Genomic DNA, 17,921 nt, shown 5'->3' on the forward strand with positions numbered 1-17,921 from the left:
GAGGGAGGGGCCGGGGCGCTCAGGAAGGGGCCCCCCGGGCGCGGGGCGCCATCTTTTTCGCGTTTTCCCGCGAATTATTGACGTCCCGCTTATGTAATTAGCAGGGGCAGCGCCGGCCTCGCCATTGGAGCCCGCGGCCGCCGGGCCCCGCAGCGCCGCCCGCCCGCGCCAGCCCGCTCCCGCCCCCGAGCCGCCCCCGGGTCCCCGCCCGCCGGCCCTGGGCGCACAGGGACGCGGAGCCCGCGCCCGACCCGGGCACACACGGAAGCGGCCGCGCGCGCGGGGCCCAGGCGCACGGCTGCCCCGACATGCAGATACAAGGCCCGGGACGCGCAGCACCTTGCGCTTTCCGCAGCCACTCTCCGTAGAGAGAGCGTGAAATAGCGCGAGGCGCCCCCCACCCACACTGTGCCCGGAGCGCGGACACACGCCACGGCACACCGCGTCCGCCGCACAGACCCGGGGTGGAGGGAGTCGCGGTCCGCACTGGGAGGGCACACGGACGCACGCGCGGACAGGTACCGGGCGCCTGGCATGGACACACGGAATGCATCAGGCACCCAGAGAAGCAGCAGACACTGCGCCCACAAGCACAGTTTCTGAGTAAACGGCTCCCCAGGGACAGACCACAAACACAGTCACAGCCAAAGGGGCTTGGGGGGCAAGGGGCAGGGCTCCAATCAGATAAAGTCCCTGCCCCCTGGCGGAGAGGCAGACAAGTCCCCAGCCAGACTCCCTCTTGGGGGGCGGGGGGGTGCAGGGGTGGTGAGAACACTTGCTGACATCCCCTCCTCCCAGCCCTGCCATCTGTCCCTTGCGCCGCCCCCCCCGCCCCCCCCCCCCCCGCCACCAACCCCTGGGCCATCACACTACAGACGCCACAAGAGAGGGGTGTGTGCATTGTGGGTGTGAGCAGTGGACAGCACTTCCCCACCCCCCAGAGTTCAGTCTGGCCGCTGTCAAGTGGCCCGCCCTTGGCCATCTGCCTCCTGGCCTTGGGGTGTGGTCTGTCCAGCTGGCCTCACTGATTAGCCTGGCTTTCCCAGCCTGAGTTCCCCACTTGCCTCCCTGCTGCCTACCTCCTACCCCTCCTGCCTTACTGTCCCTTTCTGGGTCCTTGAGCCAAGGCAGAACCTTGTAGTCCTGAGCACCTGCTTGCACTCTGCCTGAGCTTGGACAGAAAGCTGGGAGCAGCCCCACCAGACAGGCTCCCAGTCTGCAAAGGCAGATCTCCAAGTCCCACATGGGCCTTCAGGAATGCGCTACTTAATCACGCTCTGCCAAGAACACGTGTCCAACTGGGGCAGAACTGATGACGGGAGCAAGGCTCTGCCACTGGCTTCCAGGCTGAATGGATCCCCCCTTTAGGATGCTGGGGGCAGAGGTGACAGAGGGAAGTGCCCACCTCTGAGGGTCACGGGCCAGCTCCACCCATTCCTGGCTGAGGGACCCTCAGAGGGTCACTTCAACTCTTCAGCCTGTCTTCCTCATCTAAAGAGAGCTGTTTAGAAGATGAGCTACAGATGCAAACCCCCGGGCGCCCAGTGGGTGTACAGAGGTGATTATTGAATTTCATCCAGAAACTGTTTCCAGTGTGTGGCTCCCCAATGTGGGACTAGAGCTGGGGGCTTGGGGCGTCCAGGGGAATAGGAGAAAAGCTGCCCTCAGTCTCACTGGGAGTCAGTGCTGGACGAGTAGCCACACACGTGTAAACAAGCAAGAAGGGGCTTGTGTAAGGGACTGTGCGTGGACACGGGGAGAGCTGGTTTTGAGTCCAGCTCACTTCTGAGCCGGTGTGAGAGCCGGGGTGAGTGAGTCCCCGTTAGGCCAGGTCTCCCATCTGTTCAAAGGGGATCATGATCGGATCCCATCTCACAGGGCCACTGCACAGATAAACGATAACAGTTTTAACACGGTCATGAAGGAACCAGTGTTATTTTTAATTTTTTTTAATTTTAATTTTTTAAAAAAGATTTATTTATTTATTTGAAAGAGTTACACAGAGAGAGGAGAGGCAGAGAGAGAGAGAAAGAGAGAGGTCTTCCATCCACTGGCTCACTCTCCAACTGGCCACAACGGCCAGAGCTGTGTCGATCCAAAGCCAGGAGCCAGGAGCTTCCTCCTTGTCCTCCTACCGGGTGCAGGGGACCAAGGATTTGGGCCATCTTCTACTGCTTTCCCAGGCTGTAGCAGAGAGCAGAATCGGAAGAGGAGCAGCCAGGACCCGAACTGGTGCCCATATGGGATGCTGGCACTGCAGGCAGCAGCTTTACCTGCTACGCCACAGAACCAGCCCCAATTTTTATTTTTTTAAAGATTTATTTATTTGAAAGACAGACTTACAGAGAGAGGTAGAGACAGAGAGAGAGAAAGAGAGAGGTCTTTCATCTACTCGTTCACTTCCCAAATGGCTGCAATGGCTGGAGCTCAGGTGACCCAAAGTCAGGAGCCAGGAGCTTCTTCCAGGTCTCCCAAGTGGGTACAGGGGCCCAAGGATTTGGGCCTTCATCTACTGCTCTCCCAGGCACACTAGCAGGGAACTGGAGTGGAAGTGGAGCAGCCAGGACTCAAACTGGCGCCCATATGGGATGTCAGCGCTTCAGGCCAGGGCTTCAACTGATTTATTTATTTGAAAGGCAGAGTTACAGAGATGGGGGAATGACATCAGCTGGTTCATTCCCCAAACGGTCACAATGGCCAGGGCTATGCTAGGCCGAAGCCAGGAGCCTGGAGCTCCATTAGTATCTCCCACGTGGGTGGCAGGGACCCAAGCACTTGGGCCATCCTCCACTGCTTTCCCAGATGCATTCGCAGGGAGCTGGATCGGAAGTGAAGCAGCCGGGACTTGAACAGGTGGAGCAGGTGTTCTGTACACCAGAAAGTGGTATGCAAAAATGAGAAGCTGTTAAAACGCTATAAGACAGGAAATTGTAAAGCCACAAGAAATGTGTCATGTCATTAGTGCTTATTTAGGGGCTAAGTTTCATGGAAAAGGTGGCATTTACCTAGGATCAAGATAGAGGGGCGTGGGGATAGATTCCAGGTGGAGGGAGAATAGTGGGCTGATAAACAAGCCGATTTTTAAAAACAGGTAAGGGATATAAAAACAGGCAGTTGACAAAAAAGGAAACCTAAATGTCCAGAGTAGCTCAAAATATGAAAAGATGTTCAGCCTCATTGGCCATGTGAAAGATGCAAATGAAAAAGTCTGTGATCCAACGTCGCACCTCCGCCAGACAGGCAGAGTAAGAAGTGGGGCTGGGGGCACTGAGGCTGTGGCGCTGTGGGCCCCTCCTGCATCACTGAAGGAGCCATAAAGTGGTACAGCGACTTTAGAGAATAGGATGGCAGTGTCTAGTGGGGCCAAAGATACTCCTATCCATAATGCAGTGACTCCACTCCAGCCATCAGCAAATAATTGTGAAAGATCTGAGACTGATTGATTGCCCATCAACAGCCGTCAGAGAGGTTGCAAACTGTTCATACAATGGATTGTTATGCTGGAGTAAAAATGAACCCAGGCTCCAAGTCTCAACAGACATGCTAGAGGGAAACCCACATTCCAGTTGTATCTTGTGATATGAGAAGTTTTAAACAACACTCAAAGGTACCCTGGGTTTCTATTTTTAGGAACAGAGTCAGGTAGTGAAAGTACTAAAAGGTACAGGGGAAAATACACTGGGTTAAGAATAGGGGCTGCCTCTGGGGAGGAGGACTGTGGTGGCCTCAGCCAGGAGCACTCAAGGGATTGAATTACACCTCCAATGTTTGATTGTTTGGGGAAGAAGGAAGAGATCTGAAGCTGGTGTGGCCCAGGGTGAAGGTCTGACCAAGCTGGAGGCTGGGCTACAGTTGTCATCCTTCCCCTTCCCAGATTGAAAAGCTTTTACTGTGTTGTCTGCCTGTTTGAAATGAAGGTGGCAGGGAGGAGGGGCAGGGATCAGACAAGGAGTGGTCGGCTCCTGGTCAAAGTATAAAGTTGAGAACCAATGAGTGGCCCCTAGTCATTTTCCTAAAGGATCTCATATAAAGATGTAACCCATCAAAACATTGTCTTTTTAATTTCATAGCTATTTTTGGCTTCTGTTTTTTTTTTTTTTTTTTTGACAGGTAGAGTGGACAGTGAGAGAGAGAGAGAGACAGAGAGAAAGGTCTTCCTTTTGCCGTTGGTTCACCCTCCAATGGCCGCCGCGGCCGGCGTGCTGCGGCCGTTGCACTGCGCTGATCCGATGGCAGAAGCCAGGTGCTTCTCCTGGTCTCCCATGGGGTGCAGGGCCCAAGTACTTGGGCCATCCTCCACTGCACTCCCGGGCCACAGCAGAGAGCTGGCCTGGAAGAGGGGCAACCAGGACAGAATCCGGTGCCCCAACCGGGACTAGAACCCGGAGTACTGGCACCGCAGGCAGAGGATTAGCCTATTGAGCCGCGGCGCCGGCCTAGCTTCTTGTTTTTTTATGAATGAATTCTACATATTATAGTCAATCAGAGCTTTTGGTTGATATAAAAACCATGTGATTATAAAAAATAGAATTGGCTAGATGGATGGATGGGTGGATGATAGATAATTAGATGGAATTCTAAACAGCCAGGGCACAATGTAATTTGTTAACTTATGCCATTTTATTGCACTGTTTTTAAAAGATTTATTTATGTATTTGAAAGAGTTACAAAGAGGAGAGAGAGAGAAAGAGAGAGAGGTCTTCTATCTGCTGGCTCACTCCCCAGATGACTACAACAGCCAGAGCTGGGCCTATCCAAAACCAGAAGCCAGGAGCTTCCTGGTCTCCCACATGACTGCAGGAGCCCAAGTGCTTGGACCATCCTCTGCTACTTTCCTAGGCACATTAGCAGGGAGCTGGATCGGAAGTGGAGCAGCCGGGACTTGAACTATCACCTTTATGGGATGCCAGCACTTCAGACAGCACCTCAGCCCACTGTGCCACAGTGCCGGCCCCTAAAGGTATCTTTAAAATTATCTCCACATTAGAATACAAGGAGTCCTTTAGTGAGTTTCAATATTCTCAAGGCAGTTTTTGGGGACCCAGTTATCTGTGAATGAATCTCCATGGGATGGCTGGGCCCTTCAGCCCAAGCTGTGCATGTGCGAGGCAGAGGAAATGCATGAGGACTGGTCCCCAAGGAGTCCAGGACCTTGTTGAGCATTTCAGGAAGAGGATAAGGTGAATCGAGCTGCCTGAGAACTAGAAGAGAGCCAGCAAGGAGACAGTGACCCTGCAGTGGACATTTGTGGGATTCAAGCTGAGCTTGGAAGCCAGGTCAGGCTGGTGTGTTTAAAAGCCAGCACCCACGCCCCTGCCCCGTGCTTCCTCCTGGCCTTGTGACTGACTGGACAGTAGTCTTGATGGTGCACAGTGTGCAGAGAGCACCCCACAGGCCAGGCACGGTGCAGGGCTTTACCTGTGCTGTTACCGTCCCGCTTTACACAGGGGCAGACAGGTAAATGTGCAGTCCGGCTGTACAGCCTCTAACCATCCCACCCCTCTGTCCCTCTAAATGCTGACAGCTGTCTATAGGTCTGTACTTAGTGTAAGACACCTAGACAGCCGGCACCGCAGCTCACTAGGCTAATCCTCCGTCTTGCGGCGCCGGCACACCGGGTTCTAGTCCCGGTCGGGGCGCCGGATTCTGTCCCAGTTGCCCCTCTTCCAGGCCAGCTCTCTGCTGTGGCCAGGGAGTGCAGTGGAGGATGGCCCAAGTGCTTGGGCCCTGCACCCCATGGGAGACCAGGAGAAGCACCTGGCTCCTGCCATCAGATCAGCATGGTGCGCCGGCTGCAGTGCGCCGGCCGTGGCAGCCATTGGAGGGTGAACCAACGGCAAAAGGAAGACCTTTCTCTCTGTCTGTCTCTCTCACTGTCCACTCTGCCTGTCAAAAAGAAAAAAAAAAAGACACCTAGACATAGCAATCAGGCTTGGGCACCCTCATTCCATATTGGAGTGCCTTGCTTCCGGTCTTGGCTCTGCTTCCAATTCCAGCTTCCTGCTAATATACATCTTGGGAGGCAGCAGGTGATGACTCCAGGAGTGAGCATCTGGGGCTAGAACTGGTGCCCACATGGGATGCGGGCGCCACAGGCGGAGGATTAACCACGTGAGCCACGGCGTCGGCCCATAACATCTCATATTAAATAATATCTCATAGGGGCTGGCACTGTGGCGTAGCAGGTAAAGCCACTGCCTGCAGTGCTGGCATCCCATATAGGCACTGGTTTGAGCCCCAGCTGGTCCTCTTCCAATCTAGCACTCTGCTTTGGCCTGGGAAAGCAGTGGAAGGTGCCCAAGCCTTTGGGCCCCTCACCCACGTTGGAGTCCCAGAAAAAGCTTCTGGCTCCTGGCTTCATATTGGCGTGACTCTGGCCATTGTGGCCATCTGGGGAGTGAACCAGAGGATGAAAGACCTCTCCCTCTCTCTCTCTCTCTCTCTCTCTCTCTCTCTCTCTCTGCCTCTGCCTCTGTCTCTCTGTAGTTCTGCCTTTCAAATAAATAAATAAATCTTTTACAAAAATCTCATATGAGTAGCTCTTCGGAATTTAGACAAAGTACTTCATCTCTCCCATCTCATCCCCCCAGCAATTCTGCAGGATGAGCAAAGTGGGGGTTCTGACTCCTTCACTGTGTAGGTGATGGACTTGGGAGGGACAGGGTGTTAGACACAGAACTCTAGGTCACATCGCCAACTGGAGAGGCCTTTCCAAGTCAAGTCACCCAACTTTCCATTTTCAGAGGAGGAAGCTGAAATCGAGGGAGCAGGAAGAGCACCCTCGTGGTTGTGCAGAAGAGGCTTGTTCAAGGTCAAGTGGTAAATCATCATGAGCCACTTGCTTGCTGGTCAAGGTCTCTGCCCCCCGTCCAGAGATGTGGGTCATGTTGCTTTCGCCAATTCCCAGCAGTCTTCTTGAATTTTGCTATCACTAATATTTGTTTTGAAAGCCTTCTGGTTGAGTGTTCTGTGACATGTCACATTCACATGAATCTCCGTCTGGGTGAGGGCATGTTCAAGTGACCTTGGGCGGCTCTTTCAGCGTGGAGAGGCTGCGATTCTTCCCTGGAGTCCCACGGCTCTTTCAAGATAACCTCCAGTCCTCCACGCTCCCAGAAGAAACTCTCAGGCCTGGTCTTTCTCTGTTGTCTGTTCTGCTCTCTGACCCTGTCTCTACGTTGGGGCAATAACTCTAAGAGGCTTAGCTGGGACCTTTCAGATCCGTGTCTTCTGTTGATTCTTCCCAGACCACGATTCAAGGTCACGTCTGCATCCCAGCACAGCAGAGAGGAAACATCTGGGCTGGGGCTGCGTGGAGGGAGCCCTGCTTGTGTGGGAGATTTGCCTGGGAGTAGGAGACTGTGGGAAGGGATGCCTCATTTCAGATGTGGTTCAGATCCAGACTTCTCAGGTCTGGATCCCACCTGGGAGGCAGTGGTGGGCCCAGGTAGGTGTGTGGTGGCTGGAGTGGGGTGGAGGGAGTGGTCAGAACATAAGAGGGCAGTCAACAGGCAGGCAGGAACCCCCAAGAGTCAGGGCTGGTAGGGACAGCAGGAACAGTGTGTATGGACATGGAACCAAGTAAGAAATATAACAAAGGATGCTAGGCAAAAGGAAAAAAAAAAAAAAAAGAGTGGGCACTGCACAGAGCACACAGCAGGCCTCTGTAGCCAGGGGCTTGGTCTGTACAGGCCACAGAAAAAGCAAGGAAGAGGCTGGCTCAAACCATGCCCTAGTTATTCACCCACCCCCAGCACTTGGCAGTGTACCCTCGGTGTGGTCGTGAAGCACACACTCATCATGGCCCAGTGTCAGCTTGGGTGCCCCTCACCCCAACCACTGCTTCAGTGGCCTGCAGTCAATGCCCCTGACAGGCACAGGTGCTACCACGCTGGGCAGACACCTCCAGGAAGCTTCATGGATGTGTCAACTCGGCTAGGCTACTGTATCCAGTTATCTAATCCAACACCAATTCAGGTCTTGCCATGAAGGCATCTTACATGTGTGGTTAACATCTGCCAGCAGCTGCCTTTAAGGAAATCACCTCCATCATGGGGTGGGCTGCAGCCAATCAGTTGAAGGTCTCAAAAGCAAACAGGAAGGTTCCCCAGAGGAAAACAACTCTGCCTCAATAGGCTGGGATTACGGCACAGCAGGTGAAGCCACTGCATTTGATGTCGGCTTCCGGTATCTGAGTGCCAGTTTGAGTCCCAGCTGCTCCGCTTCTGATCCAGCTTCATGCTAATGTGCCTGGAAAGGCAGCAGAAGGTGGCCCAAGTGCTTGGCCAATTGCCACCCACATGGGAGACCTGGATGGAGTTCCTGGCTTCAGCCTGGCCCAGACTTGGCTGCTGTGGTCATTTGGGGGAGTGAGCCAGTGGATAGGTGATCCTTCTCTCTTTGTCTCTTCTTCTGCATTTCAAATAAGTAAGTCTTTTTAAAAAAAATCTCTAACCACTCTGCTTTGAGACTGCAGCATTAATCCTGCCCAAGCTTCCCCCACTGGCTTGCTCTATAGATTCTAGGCTTGGCAGCCTCACCGTCCTGTGAGCCAGCTCCTTGGAATACTTACATCATTTTAGCAAGCAAGCCTCCTATTGGTTGTTTCTCCAGGGACTGATCGATGCACTGTCCTCCACCATCCCGCCCCTCCCAGCCCCTCTCCAGAGCACCTAGGGACACGTGCGCAGGTCTCTGCCCACCCCTGTCCTGGCTCTCTGTCCCTAGACCCAGCATGTCCCTCCTTCAGCAGAGAGCACACCCACGGCTAGGACTTCAGACTCCTTTCCACACGCACACACACACACACGACCCTTAAAAGGCCAGAAGGGCCGGATGGGGAGGGGTGGAGTTGTGCACAGAAAGAGCGTGGTGACAGCTAGCAGAGTTGAGAGGTTTGGCGTCCACCAGTGAGACATGAACAGGACTTTGTGCCTGGCTTTTTGGGGTGTAGCCTGGACAACTGGGTCTGTCTGCTGTGATGTGTCTCAGGCCTTGGCAACAGAGGCTGTGCCAACATTTTCACAGCATCCAAAACTGGTTTTCCTGATAAGAGACTCTTTGGTTAGGGTCCACGGCACCAAGGAAGGTTCCCATTTCCCACCAGCTCTGTATATAAGATGGAGACCTACGACCTGCCATCCACCAGCTGAGATTCTTGGTTAGGAGCAATCAAGACCAACAGAGGAGTTCTCAATAGAGGACAGTGAGGAACAGACTTGGCCCAAAGCCAGAGCCAAGGGAACTTCAGGACTCCAGGCCAGGGAAGGTTGCAGGTACAGTCTGATCCAGGGTCCTCCCCTGAGGGAATTCAGTCCCCAATAGTTCCCTCACCACTCACGCAGGAGTCAGTCTGAGACTGAGTATCTGCTTGGCTGAGGTTGTACTTCACACACCCCTGCTCATCATCTGGGCAGGTGGAGATGCTGGGGTAGGATTTGGCTCCACTGGGCTTCCAAAGTGAGCTAGTTTTTCCTTCCTCCAAATGTGAACACCCCAAAAGAGAAATCAGAGTTTTAAGGTGGGGGTAGATGCTGGGCAGATGATAAGTCACGGCTGAACTTCTCCAAGCTGTTGCCCAACTTAAGCCAATAACAGTAGATGGCATTGCTTGCAAAGGAGCAGCTGGGGCTGGCGTCGTGGCGTGGAGGGTTAAGCCACCACCTGAAGGGAGACCATCCCATACGAGTGCTGGTTTGAGTCCAGCTGCTCCACTTCTGATCCAGCTCCCTGCTAATGCTCTTGCTTTCAAAAGCAGCAGAAGATGGTCTGAGAGTCCATGTGGGAGACCCGGATGGAGTTCTTGGCTCCTGGCTTCAGCCTGGCCCAGCCCCAGTCATTGCGACCATCTGGGGAGTGCACCAGCCAATGAAGATTCTTTCTCATTCCTCCCACCCCGCCCTATCTCCTGTAACCTGCCTTTCAAATAATTAAACGAGCCTTTAAATAAAAGAAAATGAAAGGAGCAAGCCGCCATGGATAGAACTTGGGCTCCGGACTTGGATGACCCAAGGTCAGTTTCTACCACTGAGGAAGTTACCTGATTTCTAGAAGCCTTGATATCCTTTTCTGAAAATGGGGATACATACAGCCCACAACATTGCATGCAAAAGCATCCGTAAACCAGAAGAGATTTTGCTCCCTGGAGAGTGGTGGGGCTGGGGCCGTGCTGCCCTGGGGCAGCCTATCAGTGCCCAGCTCCAGGCCTGGCATCCAGTCAATGGCCAGTCAGTGTTTGCTGAGCGAATGGATGAACTGGCGACAATGATCGCCCTTCTAACTTGACCATCAGTTTTGTGGAAAATAAATGAGCAGATGCTATTAGGCCCCAACCGAGTTTTGCGAGCGCAGGCCCCACAGATCAGCCTGCATTTCTTTTTCTTTCTTTTTTTTTAAAACAACCCTTTTGACATTTTCACTTTAATATGTGAAACCTGGCTACTTGTCTCAGGGAGGGTTTATGGAAAAAGAACTTCCAGCTGGCTCTGGGGCAGCCCATAAAAATGTACTGAAACCTTGACCAGTTAGGAGTGAGGCGCTGCTGGAGGAAGAAGCCGGTGACGCCATGGCGCTGGGGCAGCCCGCTGCACCGCGGCAATGAGCTCGCTGGGCAGACGGCTGTGTGCCTCATTCCTTCCTGGTTCCTAGTCAAAGGCTGGGGCCCAGACTCTGTTATGGAGAAACCGCAGCTCTCAAATCAGAGACAAACACATCTCTAGCACAGCCAGTCTATGATTCAAACCGTTTCAAATGGTGTGGGGGGAGGGAGGGGTTTTCACTAGCTTATCAAGATGCTGGTTTTCTAAATCCTAGCCTTTCCTCAACTGAAATCTGACCTCTTCCAGGAAGCCCTCCTTGGTAGCCCCAGCCCATGATGGGTTTGCTCATCCATAGGACTCCTTGGCTTGGGTCGGGTTCAATCTCCTTAGCTTGGCACACAAGGCTCTTGGGATTCAGTCCGTTCCCACCCCTTCCCCCTCTTCCCTCCTTCCCTCCCTCCAATTGGGCCTCAGAGCCTTGAACTGTATCCTTGCCTTGGCTGGGGTTGCCTTCCCCTTCCTGGTGTGGCTGCATGGTGTTTATTCCCCGAGCTCAGCCCATGCTTCTCCTCTGCTGGGGAGAGTTTGGGTGCCCCAGGCTGGCTTAGCCCCTGCCCTGTGTTTCCACCCATCACCCCTGTCCTAACAGTCCAGCCCCTCACCTCCCCCTCTGCAGCCAGTACCAGACCTGGCACAGGGAAGCCACTGTTTCTAAGCTCTGATCTTTCCTCCTGGCAGGACCCTGGGGTCACCTGGGGAACTTTAAAACGTGGGCGCCTGTGTTCTCATCCTCAGAGACCTTGCTTTCACTGGTCTAGGTTGGGGAGTGTGGGTTGTAAAGCCCTCCCAGATGGTTCTAGTGTCCAGCCAAGACGGAGGCCTCTAATTTATAACACATGCGTCAGTGCTGACCCAGCCACCTGGAGGAGTGCTGTTCCTGGCATCCATCAGGAAGGATAACCTTGAACTCACACTCCACTGTATTCGCCCAAAGATATGTTGGAAGAAACCTATTGATCTATTGTTCTGGATCAGGGGCTCCAGGAGGCTGTGCAGACACCCAGGGCCCCGCCAGTGCTCTGTGCTGTCAGGAGCACAGGAGAGACCACTCACATTGCAAGCATCTGTGAGAAAGGTGCCCATCTCGCCCACGCCGCAGCTCACTAGGCTAATCCTCCGCCTTGCGTCGCCGGCACACCGGGTTCTAGTCCCGGTTGGGGCGCCGGTTTCTGTCCCGGTTGCCCCTCTTCCAGGCCAGCTCTCTGCTGTGGCCCGGGAGTGCAGTGGAGGATGGCCCAAGTGCTTGGGCCCTGCACCCCATGGGAGACCAGGAGAAGCACCTGGCTCCTGCCATCGGATCAGCGCGGTGCGCCGGCTGTGGCAGCCATTGGAGGGTGAACCAACGGCAAAGGAAGACCTTTCTCTCTGTCTCTCTCACTGTCCACTCTGCCTGTCAAAAAACAAACAAACAAAAAAGGTGCCCATCTCAAATACAGGGAGCTCGCCCTGGGACTCTGCTCTGCAGACGGGTTACCTGGTGATGCTGATACACGCTGATGTCCACGGTCCACAGCACCCAAGCAGGAATGCACTCCCCTGGTTACTTGCGGGGCCGAAGCAAACAGGGCTTTCACGGAAAACACTTGGCTATGCCGTCGCAAGGCTGGTCTTCCAGGAAAGGGAACTCCATGTGGTTAAATCTCGTTTTATTTAAGAAGACTGACAGAATCTGGATTTTCAAATGTGAGACCTAAGCATTTCAAATCCACAACAGATTCCAACAATTTAAATGAAAAGCTCAGGCCAAACAAGCTCACCTGCGGTCTGCCGTGAGCCTCTGCTGCAGCTCTGGGCAGGCAGCAGGGAGTGGGCGCTTGCCTCGTGCCGCCCACTCTCTGGGCTCAGAGCTGGGACCTGAGCCAGCACAGAGGGGGGTTGGCGAAGCAGCCCCCGGGACCTGTGCTGTGTGTGCAATCAGAAGGCTGTCTGGGGACATCTGGGTTCTTTATGCCAACTCACTAGAAAATGACCTCTCTGCTCTCAGTGGCCTCAGGGCCTCTGAGAATTTTGGGTTTGCCCCAGCTACTGGTGTGTCGGTGTTGTTTAACGGACAGGATGAAAGGGGCGGGATCAAGTTTTGGCTGCTGGAACGTGCAAAGAGCAGTTTAGAGTGCCTGTCCCCATAGCACGTAGGACCCCAAGAGTGGCCCTTGGTGTAACCTGTCTCATTCCCGGGCTGCTTTTCCAACGGTCTGTTTCCCATTTGTGGCTTGCCACATGACCATTCCTTTAGAAATGTATTCTCTTGTATATCAAGTAAAGACGTTAAGTGCTCTCTGGAATAAGGCATGGTATACATAAATAAGTGCATAAAAATAGTAAGTGTTCAAAAAAAGAAGATTATTGAATAAGTGACTACTTGAATGATTCATTTCGCGGTTCCACCCAGGGCTGTGCACGCAGAGCAGGTGTTCAGGAAATGAGGGCAGAATGATGGAGTGGAAAGCGGCGGTTTGGAGATAATAGCCCTGTCATTTCCTAGGGACTAGGACCTCTGCTAAATGGCTTAACCTGCCTTAGCCTCATTTTCCTCATCTGTGCATTGGGAATAATCTCAGCACCTGCTCTGCCAGGGCTGTGGGGAGGACTGGAGGAGCATGGGTAGGCCAAGTGTCGGTGTCTAACAGGCACTTAACAAGTGGCAGCTGTCATTCTTTCGGTCCTTTAAAACACCCTCATATATAAAGGTCATTTTTTAAAAAAAGATTTATTTATTTATTTGAGAGGCAGAGAGAGAGAGAGAGAGGTCTTCCATCTGCTGGTTCACTCCCCAAATGGCCACAACCGCCAGAGCTGGGCCAATCCCAAGCCAGGAGAAAGAGCCTCTTCTGGGTCTCCCACAAGGGTGCAGGAGCCCAAGCACTTGGGCCATCTTCCACTGCTTTCCCAGGCCATAGCAGAGAGCTGGATCAGAAGTGGAGCAGCCGGGACAGAAACTGGCACCCATATGGGATGCCGGCGCTGCAGGGGGAAGCTTAGCCTATGCCACAGTGCTGGCCCCATGAAGGTCATTATTGAATAACCTCACAAAAAGGTAGGTAGCAGGAGTGAGGATGATGGCCTCTCGCCTGAGCTGGCTGGATTCCGACAAAGAAGCCGCATGTACCTGCTGAGCGACTACAGCAGAAAGTCCCAGGTCTCTGCTCCCCTGGTTACAGCAGACACGGCAGCGGCTCCCTCAGCTGCACCCTTCTCTTCCCCGCCTGCTCGGGTGCTGAGCACCCTGCCGGCTGCCCCATCACCGAATTCCCTAGTCCCGGAGGGGGAGATCCCTTTGCTGGAAGCCTCTGGCGGTCTTCTGCAGCCTCCCGGGCTCCCCCTCGCTGGGACCCTCTCATGTGATTATGACAGACAGCAGATTCATCCTGAAGGGCAACTTGACCTTCCCGCCGGATGGGTGTGCGCACATTCAGAAGGGGTGCAGGGAGAGCATTCAGGGGTGACTGGGGTCACTCCCCTGAGGATACAAGGCCAGGTGGGCCGCCAGGATGCCCTTCACCAGAGACCCTTATGGTGGGAGAGGTCAGCTGGTGGACTGAAGGCCTGCCTAAGCGCCAGACGCCGATTCAGAGCACTATTGCATAGGGCAGACGTACTCAACGTGTGGTCCCAGATGGGGAGCCTGTCCTGAATGCAAATTCTCCAGCCCCACCCCAGAACTATGAATCAGAGAACTCAGGGGTGAGCCCGGCACTCGGCACTCGGTTTTAACAAGCCCACGGGGGACCGGACGCACAGCCAGTCTGTGGACCCCTGGCGTGGTGGATTCCAGTTCTGAGCTGTGGTCACCTCATCTGTCAGCTGGGACCCCACTTCCGGCAGAGGCCAAGCAGCGGGGGTTCATGTGGCCTCCTGCCTGTCACAGGGCTGGCGCTCAGTAATGGGCCTCCCCAGCCAGGGGTGGTCCTCAAGCAGCCTGGTGCATGGGCCCCAGGAGGAGAACTAGGACAAAGGTAAGGGAGACCCCATCTGAAGTTAGCTTGGGGTCCTGGATGCCAACCCTAGGACGATTTTTCTTTTATCTTTCACTCTGCCTGCTAAGCAGAGTGTTTTTATTATTTTGCAACAACAAAGCCACAGGACACTGGGCTTGCAGCCCTCCCGGCGGCCACCTGGCCCCTTCTCCCCCAGGCCACCTCCCACTCCTGGTGGAGCTGTCTAGGGCCAGCGGGGAGCCCCTCATGCAGACTGAGCGCGACTCCCCTGCCCCGCCTTGGCCGGGCTCCCGGGAAAGGAGCAGCAGGAGGCCCCCTTATCAGGCCTAGAGAGGGCCTGGCGCGTTCCAGGAACAGACGCCTGGGAGCTCGGAGCCGCGTGTTTGGAACGCAAGCGCCGCTGAATGCCTTCCATATGCTTCGGGTGCTGGGCGGGCTGGGCCGGCCCCCGGGGAGTGAGGGGAGCCGGCAAACTGGCTCCCGGCCGGCCCCTCCAGCCCCTGGGCCGCCCGGGCTGCGTGCAGGCGCACTGATTTGCCGCCGTCCCCTGTCTGTCTGCGCCACCTGCCTGTGCACTGGGTTGGTGCCAGCGCAGTGCCGGACACCTAGGAAGCACCAGGAGGGGTTTGATGAGTGGATACTTACAGAAACGACTTACCGTTGGTGGAAGACTTTAGAGACTGGCCTACAGCTTCGCTAACCCTCCCGGGGGCCACCCATGGTGGGGAGCGTGAGCCCAGCCCACACATCCGCACCCACTGCTCAGGACTTTGCTCTCCGACTTTGCCCAACGTGAGAGGTGGGCTCAGGGCTGGTGCTGAGACGGGGCTCAAGGCCACGAGGCTGGGATGGAGCAGGTCAGGGTGGGAACCCAGCGTAAAGGATGCTATGTCCAGTGCTCTTTCCTGCCCAGCTCCAGAGGGAGCCCCTGCTGAGGGCTGACTGTCCCCTGGCCTCCCTGGTTACTAGGACTCCCAAAGGCAGGAAGCCAGCTTCTAAGGAGACAATGCATAGAAAATTCCAGTAAGCTCTGTCCTGCCCTGGCCACAGAGGTGAGCAGATGGCCTTAAAGAGGCGCTGGGTGAGGTTCCCATTGTGTTGATCCAGTGGCTGCACCAGCACTTTCATATAATCCTCCTTAATACTCTTTGGAACCTTCATCTACGTCCCATGAAATGGACCCTGCCTTTACCTTATTCAAATTATTATGTATTTTATCCATTTCAAAACATTTTGCACTTAGAAAACAGGACAGTGTTTAAAAACAGGGGCTGGCGCTGTGGCCTGGTAGGTCAAGCCACCATCTGAAGTGCCAGCATCCCATATAGGCAGTGTTTGGAGTTCTGGCTGCTTCACTTCCTTTTTTTTTTTTTTTTTAATTAAGTTATTTATTTGAAAGTTAGAGTTACACAGAGAGAGGAGAGGCAGAGAGACGTCTTCCATCTGCTGGTTCACTCCCCAACTGACCACAATGGCCGGAGCTGTGCCGATCTGAAGCCAGGAGCCAGGAACTTCCTACGGGTCTCCCACATGGGTGCAGGGACCCAAGGACCTGGGCCATCTTCCACTGCTATCCCAGGCCACAGCAAAGAGCTGGATCAGAAGAGGAGCAGCCAGGACTAGAACCAGCACCCATATGGGACGCCGGCACTTCAGGCCAGGGTTTTAACTTGCTGTGCCACAACGCCGGCCCCTGCTTGACTTTCATTCTCGCTCCCTCTAATGTGCCTGGGAGAGCAGTGGAAGATGGCCCAAGTGCTTGGGCCCCTGCATGCATGTGGGAGATCTGGATGAAGCTCCTGTCTTTGGCCTGTCCCAGCCCCAGCCATTGCAACCATTTAGGGAGTAGGGAGTGAATCAGTGGGTGGAAGACATCTCTCTCTCTCTTTCTCTTTCTGTGTGTGTGTGTGTGTGCCCCTCTCCGTAATTCTCCCCCTTCCCCCCCCCAAAAGAGCCTAAAAGCAAACCTTCTAGATTGTCTCAGGTTGACTGATGGCAAGAGACGGACTTTCGTGGTTGTGGGGTGCTGCGAGGTGGGTCTGACATCCACAGGGTGGGCTGCAGGACGGCAGCCTCCAATCCTCAGGCAGGCCCTGCGGCTCCGGGCCACAGGGGGACTCTGTTCTCAGTGCCTTTCAGGGACCGCATCAGCTGCACCCTGACCAACGAGCATGATCTGCCCCGAAAGCCAACTGATTACATCTACACATACCTCACAGTGACCCCTGGGTGACACAGAAAATGACCCTCACAGCAGGTTTCCATCTCCCCAGTGCACTGTGCTATGCAGGCGACCGAAGGAGGGGAGACAGCCTTAACCAAGGAGGGGCCTTGGGGGCTGAGCCTTGATACTGGTGCTGGGTGGGGGGTTGGGAGGGGCAGGACTATCCCAAGGGAGGGGCTAGGAAGGGGCTGATCAGATATAACTTGGCCAGAGGATGACCCGTTTGAATTTAGATAACTTGGGTCTGTTTCACAGCCTCTTTTTTTTTTTTTTAAAGTTTTATTTATTTAAAAGACAGAGTTGCAGAGAGGCAGAGAGAGAGAGAGAGAGAGAGGTCTTCCATCTGCTGGTTCACTCCCCAGATGGCTGCAACGGCTGGAACTGCGCTGATCCGAAGCCAGGAGCCAGGAGATTCTTCCGGGTCTCCCACGTGGGTGCAGGGGCCCAAGGACTTGGGCCATCTTCCACTGCTTTCCCAGGCCATAGCAGAGAGCTGGGTCAGAAGAGGAACAGCCGGGACTAGAACTGGTGCCCATATGGGATGCTGGCACTTCAGGCCATGGCTTTAACCCTCTGTGCTATAGCACTGGCCCCTCACAGCCTCTTGATATACTCGCTTAACCTTGAAGTGCACCTTAAACTCAGAGTATCAGGTTTTTACAATGGGGCTTTGGATATCAAAAGACAGTGTTGCTTGCTTAGGTTCATCAGTCTTGTCACAGTTACTGGAAGCTGCAGTAAGTAGCAACAAGGAGTCTGATTTGTTGAGGTCCTTCCGTGAGTCAGGCATGGTTTTAAGCACTTTATGTGGCTGAATTTGCATAATCCTCACATCAGTCCCATAAAGCGGGCACCCTGCACCCTGTTTTGCAGACAAGGACTATCATTTCTGAAAGTATGTGACCCTGGATACACGCGATGTAAGCATTCCCCTTTGAAGGGAGCAAGGGGCACATCCACAGGAACGTTTCCCGGGGTTCCATCTCATAAAGGAGGCAGAGTGCTTTAACCCAGGCAGCGGCCCTGAACTCCCAACCCAGGCTTCTGGTGCGAGTGTGCCCGGATGAGTGAGCGGACGTCCAGAACAGGCAGCTATTTCTACAGAAACAGAAAGTAGATGATGGTTGGCCAGGACTGGGATGGGGGTGAATGGGGAGAGTTTGG

Source organism: Oryctolagus cuniculus, chromosome 1 (genome assembly GCF_964237555.1).
Source record: "Oryctolagus cuniculus chromosome 1, mOryCun1.1, whole genome shotgun sequence".
Classification (NCBI taxonomy): domain Eukaryota; kingdom Metazoa; phylum Chordata; class Mammalia; order Lagomorpha; family Leporidae; genus Oryctolagus; species Oryctolagus cuniculus.